The sequence below is a fragment of the Coregonus clupeaformis genome, unplaced genomic scaffold (genome assembly GCF_020615455.1).
Source record: "Coregonus clupeaformis isolate EN_2021a unplaced genomic scaffold, ASM2061545v1 scaf0856, whole genome shotgun sequence".
Lineage (NCBI taxonomy): Eukaryota > Metazoa > Chordata > Actinopteri > Salmoniformes > Salmonidae > Coregonus > Coregonus clupeaformis.
The window spans coordinates 80,763-87,500 of NW_025534311.1; the positions used below are offsets into that span (position 1 = coordinate 80,763).

The 6,738-nt window shown below is 43.3% G+C and overlaps 1 protein-coding gene, 5 non-coding genes and 2 pseudogenes across 6 annotated transcripts in view; all 8 read right to left on the reverse strand.

Moving 5' to 3' along the window:
* LOC121559808 (E3 ubiquitin-protein ligase Mdm2-like) overlaps nucleotides 1–6,738 on the reverse strand; it is a gene marked incomplete at its 3' end in the record, with an annotated part of 159,884 nt that overhangs the window by 80,272 nt on the left and 72,874 nt on the right. The gene's annotated exons all lie outside the window — the stretch shown is intronic.
* On the reverse strand, nucleotides 2,588–2,706 carry LOC121559184 (annotated as a pseudogene).
* Nucleotides 3,116–3,234, reverse strand: LOC121559180. The gene has a single exon (XR_006659163.1). It is a non-coding gene; the product is annotated as a 5S ribosomal RNA (ribosomal RNA).
* On the reverse strand, nucleotides 3,639–3,757 carry LOC123485805. The gene has a single exon (XR_006659162.1). It is a non-coding gene; the product is annotated as a 5S ribosomal RNA (ribosomal RNA).
* LOC123485797 lies at nucleotides 4,665–4,783 on the reverse strand. Its single transcript, XR_006659159.1, has one exon. It is a non-coding gene; the product is annotated as a 5S ribosomal RNA (ribosomal RNA).
* On the reverse strand, nucleotides 5,189–5,307 carry LOC123485798. Its single transcript, XR_006659160.1, has one exon. It is a non-coding gene; the product is annotated as a 5S ribosomal RNA (ribosomal RNA).
* LOC123485802 lies at nucleotides 5,916–6,024 on the reverse strand (annotated as a pseudogene).
* On the reverse strand, nucleotides 6,428–6,546 carry LOC123485795. Its single transcript, XR_006659157.1, has one exon. It is a non-coding gene; the product is annotated as a 5S ribosomal RNA (ribosomal RNA).

Consider the following 6,738-nt stretch of genomic DNA (forward strand, 5'->3'; position numbering starts at 1 on the left):
CTGCCCCCCATTCCCTCCAACCCGGAAGTGGATATGAGGAAGGGCGGCCGTTACTCTCGCTACAGCTTGGCGTCAGACGGCGGCCTCAAGCAGCAAGGGAGCGGGCCTCGCCCCCCCCCTGCAGCGCCAGAGGTGCCGGCGAGAGAGGTCATTAAAGCGTCATCCTGGCATCACCCGAAGGGCGGCCAGAAGAGACGCCGTTTATGACAGGCGAGGGGGAGAGAACGGAAGACGGCACAGCGCCTGCTGTGACCGAGCCCACTGTCCCCCCCACTCTACCGTTGAGTGTATGGAGGAGAATGTTTTTTGTTGATGTGTGTAATAAAGGGTTGGCTCTACTTGACACTGTCAAAAAAGAGCCCCTTTTCCATAATACATCCGAGAGCGTTCGACCTTCCTCACTCTCGCTCTCTCTCTTACCACTATGAGTGCAGCTCAGCCCACCATGGTGCGTTGCTGAATGCACACATAAGGCAGGTATATAAAAGGTATTAAGTGTACCTTATAAAGACCTCACTTTACAGACTCCTAGGAGTGCTGTAGTGAGTGTCTCACATAGCAGGCTGCAGTCTCAGCCAGATAATGGCATGATGACGCGACCGCTATTCGGGACGGCGCTCTGTCTCAGGCTAACGCCTCAGTCAGTGCAGTTCAGACCCGTGCTGCGGTCACGGAGGGCCTGATTACTACGGTTACGGGCGTAACCAACGTATCGGCGCCCCCGTTTTCTCTCAGAACGCGCTGATAATAACCAAATTGGGGATGGCGCACTATCACAGACTAAGGTCTCTGTTAGTACGACCCAGACCCATGCTGCGTTCAAGAAGGGCCCGATTACCACGGTCACGAAGGTGCCCAGTGTATCGGCGCCCCCACTTCTTTCTGAACGCGCTAATACTCACCACACTGAGCGTAGTTCAGCCCACCAGAGGTGCAGAGCTGAACGCACACAGGAGGTGAAGTGAGGAAAGATACCAAGACACCATCTTGGCTTATCTCAAAGAGACCTCACTTTACAGACCCCAAGGAGTACTGTAGTGAGTGTCTCTCATAGCAGTCTGCAGTCTCAGTCAGGAGACATGATGACGCAGCCGCTATTTGGGGATGGCACACTATCGCAGACTAAGGTCTCGGTTAGTGCGATTCAGACCCATGCTGCGTTCACGGAGGGCCCGATTACCACAGTCACGAAGGTGCCCAGTGTATCGGCGCCCCCCACTTCCCTTTGAACGCGCTAATACTCACCACACTGAGCGTGACTCAAACCAACAGGGGTGCAGAGTTGAACACACACAGAAGGTGAAAGTTAAGAAGGTATCAAGGCGCCGCCTTGTTTTTACCTCATAGAGACCTCATACTACAGACTTCACCTAAGATGACGCAATCGCTTGCTGGGGATGGTGCCCTGCCGCAGGCTGTGGCCTCGGTCAGCGCAATTCAGACCCGCGATGCGTTCAAGGAGGGCAGGAATACGACGGTTACGGGTTTAACCGATGTCCCTACTCCTCTTTCTTTCTCAGAACGCATTTCCTCTCCCTTTCACGGGAGGCCCACCTTGGGCTGTTCCACCACTTTAATGTTGGGGAACAGTGGCGGTAAGGGCCATAGAGGAATACAGGTCCTTCCTACTGGATGCACCACAGCTTCGCGCCCAGCCACTTTCTCTGCATTGCTGGCAGTGGCGAAGAAGCTGCACCCTCTCACGCTGGCTAGAACAGACGTTGCAGAAGGGTTATGCTCTCCAATTCCACGGACCCCACCCCCGTTCGGGGGAGTGGTGGAGACGGTGATGAAAATGCCAGACAAAGTGGCCGCTCTGATGACAGAGATTACGGAACTATTGGCGAAGGAGGCGGTGACAGTAGTTCCCCGGGAGCAAAGGAACAAAGGCCTATATTCGCCTTATTTCCTAGTGCCCAAAAAGACGGGGGAGTGAGGCCGATTTTGGATTTACGCATTCTCAACGAGAGCATAACCAAACGGCCCTTCCGAACGACAAAACGTCTGCTGGAATGTGTCCAGAGAGGGGACTTTTGTACGACCATAGACCTAAAGGACGCGTACTTTCATGTGCCGGTTCAGCCGCTTCACAGGAAGTTTCTGCGGTTCGCCTTTCAAGGTGATAAATAAAAGGCAGTTGCTCCATGACACATATATTTTGAGGGAAACGCACTGTCTATTATTTAATTTGATCAGGTTAGGACAGCACATACAAACTGCATTTAGTCCAATAAAATACATGATATTATTAGGGTGATAAATAAAAGGCAGTTGCTCCATGACACAAGAGTACTCTCTAGTGGAACAAAAAGCGTACAGCACCTGGTATTCCTAGGCGGTCTCCCATCCAAGTACTAACCAGGCCCAATCCTGCTTAGCTTTCAACATCAGACGAGATCAGGTGTATTATTTTTTTTTTTAAATATAATTCCTCCACATCATAGCTTCCTATATCATGACATTGCTCCTTATGAAACACCATAGCTTCAGAGCCTTAATTACATGTCATAGCTTCATAATTCACATCATATATCCACATCTCAGCTTATAACACAGATTATCATACAACGTCATAGCTTCTTACGTGCTTTTACAGCAACTGGTATTCCAAGGTGGTCTCCCATCCAAGTACTAACCAGCCCCAATACTGCTTAGCTTCCGAGATCCGACGAGATCAGGTGTATCCTGGCTTGTATGGCCTTAAGCGAGTGAACAACTCTTGGTACACTATATAAAGACATGAACAAAATGTATCAGTGATTCGAATTTCCGTGCAACTTAATGAACCGACTAAAAACAAAGGCTGAATGTACTGCCTATATTTTCAGGGAAACGCTTTGTCTATTATTTAATTTGACCAGGGCAGGGCAGCACATACAAACTGCATTTAGTCCAATAAAAATAAAGGATATTATTATGGTGATAAATAAAAGGCAGTTGCTCCATGACACATGTATTTTGAGGGAAACACACTGACTATTATTTAATTTGATCAGGGCAGGGCAGGGCAGCACATAGAAACTGCATTTAGTCCAATAAAATATATGATATTATTAAGGTGATGAATAAAAGGCAGTTGCTCCATGACACAAGATTACTCTCTAGTGGAACAAAAAGCTTACAGCACCTGGTAATCCCAGGTGGTCTCCCATCCTAGTACTACCCAGTCCCGATCCTGCTTAGCTTCCGAGGTCGGACGAGATCAGGCATATTCAGGATGGTATGGCCGTAAGCGCAGGAACAACTCTTGGTACACTATATAAAGATATGAACAAAATGTATCAGCGATTCGTATATCCATGCAACTTAATGAACCGACTAAAAACAAAGGCTGAATGTACTGCCTATATTTTGAGGGAAACGCTTTGTCTATTATTTAATTTGATAAGGGTAGAACATCATATACAAACTGCATTTAGTCCAATAAAAATACATGATATTATTAGGGTGATAAATAAAAGGCAGTTGCTCCATGACACATATATTTTGAGGGAAACGCACTGTCTATTATTTAAATTGATCAGGTTAGGACAGCACATACAAACTGCATTTAGTCCAATAAAATACATTATATTATTAGGGTGATAAATAAAAGGCAGGTGCTCCATGACACAAGAGCACGCTCTACTGGGACAAAAAGCTTACAGCACCTGGTATTCCCAGGCGGTCTCCCATCCAAGTACTAACCATACCCGATCCTGCTTAGCTTCCGAGATCGGACGAGATCAGGCATATTCAGGATGGTATGGCCGTAAGCGCAGGAACAACTTTTGGTACACTATATAAAGACATGAACAAAATGTATCAGCGATTCGAATTTCCGTACAACTTAATGAACCGACTAAAAACAAAGGCTGAATGTACTGCCTATATTTTTTGAGTGAAACGCTTTGTCTATTATTTAATTTGACCATGGCAGTGCAGCACATACAAACTGCATTTAGTCCAATAAAAATACATGATATTATTAGGGTGATAAATAAAAGGCAGTTGCTCCATGACACATATATTTTGAGGGAAACGCAATGTCTATTATTTAAATTGATCAGGGCAGGGCAGGGCAGCACATACAAACTGAATTTAGTCCATTAAGATTACATTATATTATTAGGGTGATAAATAAAAGGAAGTTACTCCATGACACATATATTTTGAGGGAAACACACTGACTATTATTTAATTTGATCAGGGCAGGGCAGGGCAGCACATACAAACTATATTTAGTCCAATAAAATACATGATATTATTAGGGTGATAAATAAAAGGCAGTTGCTCCATGACACAAGAGTACTCTCTAGTGGAACAAAAAGCTTCCAGCAACTGGTATTCCAAGGCAGTCTCCCATCCAAGTACTAACCAGGCCCATTCCTGCTTAGCTTCCGAGATCAGATGAGATCAGGTGTATTTTTTTATATATATATATTATTATTTTTTTAATTCCTCCACATCATAGCTTCCTATATCACGTCATAGCTCCTTATGAAACACCATAGCTTCAGAGCTTTTTTTAATTACATGTCAAAGCTTCTTATATCGCAGATCCTAATAAACCATCATAGCTTCACAGCTTATTTTTTACATATCATAGCTTCATATTTCACATCATATCTTCACATCTCAGCATATAACACAGATTCTCATTCCACGTCATAGCTTCTTACATACTTTTACAGCAACTGGTATTCCAAGGTGGTCTCCCATCAAAGTACTAAACAGGCCCAATCCTGCTTAGCTTCCGAGATCAGACGAGATCGGGTGTATTCAGGCTGGTATGGCCGTAAGAAGTTGAACAACTCTTGGTACACTATATAAAGACATGAACAAAATTTACCAGTGATTCGAATTTCCGTGCAACTTAATGAACCGACTAAAAACAAAGGCTGAATGTACTGCCTATATTTTGAGGGAAACGCTTTGTCTATTATTTAATTTGACCAGGGCAGCACATACAAACTGCATTTAGTCCAATAAAAATACATGACATTATTAGGGTGATAAATAAAAGGCAGTTGCTCCATGACACATATCTTTTGAGTGAAACGCACTGTCCATTATTTAAATTGATCAGGACAGGGCAGGGCATTACATACAAACTGCATTTAGTCCAATAAAAATACATGATATTATTAGGGTGATAAATAAAAGGCAGTTGCTCCATGACACAAGAGTACTCTCTAGTGGAACAAAAAGCTTACAGCACATGGTATTCGGAGGCTGTCTCCCATCCAAGTACTAACCAGGCCCGATCCTGCTTAGCTTCCGAGATCAGACGAGATCGGGTGTATTCAGGCTGGTATGGCCGTAAGCTAGTTAACAACTCTTGGTACACTATATAAAGAAATGAACAAAATTTACCAGTGATTCGAATTTCCGTGCAACTTAATGAACCGACTAAAAACAAAGGCTGAATGTACTGCCTATATTTTGAGGGGAACGCTTTGTCTATTATTTAATTTGACTAGGGCAGCATATACAAACTGCATTTAGTCCAATAAAAATACATGATATTATTAGGGTGATAAATAAAAGGCAGTTGCTCCATGACACAAGAGTACTCTCTAGTGGAACAAAAAGCTTCCAGCAACTGGTATTCCAAGGCAGTCTCCCATCCAAGTACTAACCAGGCCCATTCCTGCTTAGCTTCCGAGATCAGATGAGATCAGGTGTATATCTTTTTTTTTTTTTTTTTTTCTCCACATCATAGCTTCCTATATCACGTCATAGCTCCTTATGAAACACCATAGCTTCAGAGCTTTTTTTAATTACATGTCAAAGCTTCTTATATCGCAGATCCTAATAACCCATCATAGCTTCACAGCTTATTTTTTACATATCATAGCTTCATATTTCACATCATATCTTCACATCTCAGCATATAACACAGATTCTCATTCCACGTCATAGCTTCTTACATGCTTTTACAGCAACTGGTATTCCAAGGTGGTCCCCCATCCAAGTACTAACCAGCCCTAAACCTGCTTAGCTTCCGAGATCGGGTGTATTCAGGCTGGTATGGCCGTAAGGTAGTGAACAACTCTTGGTACACTATATAAAGAAATGAACAAAATTTACCAGTGATTCGAATTTCCGTGCAACTTAATGAACCGACTAAAAACAAAGGCTGAATGTAATGCCTATATTTTGAGGGGAACGCTTTGTCTATTATTTAATTTGACCAGGGCAGCACATACAAACTGCATTTAGTCCAATAAAAATACATGATATTATTAGGGTGATAAATAAAAGGCAGTTGCTCCATGACACATATATTTTGAGGGAAACGCACAGTCCATTATTTAAATTGATCAGGGCAGGGCAGGGCAGCACATACAAACTGCATTTAGTCCAATAAAAATACATGATATTATTAGGGTGATAAATAAAAGCAGTTGCTCCATGACACAAGAGTACTCTCTAGTGAAACAAAAGCTTACAGCACCTGGTATTCCCAGGCGGTCTCCCATCCAAGTACTAACCAGGCCCGATACTGCTTAGCTTCCGAGATCAGACAAGATCAGGCATATTCAGGTTGGTATGGCCGTAAGCGCCTGAACAACTCTTGGTACACTATATAAAGACATGAACCAAATGTATCAGCGATTCGTATTTCCGTGCAACTTAATGAACCGACTAAAAACAAAGTCTGAATGTACTGCCTATATTTTGAGTGAAACGCACTGTCTATTATTTAAATTAATCAGGGCAGCACATACAAACTGCATTTAGTCCAATGAAAAT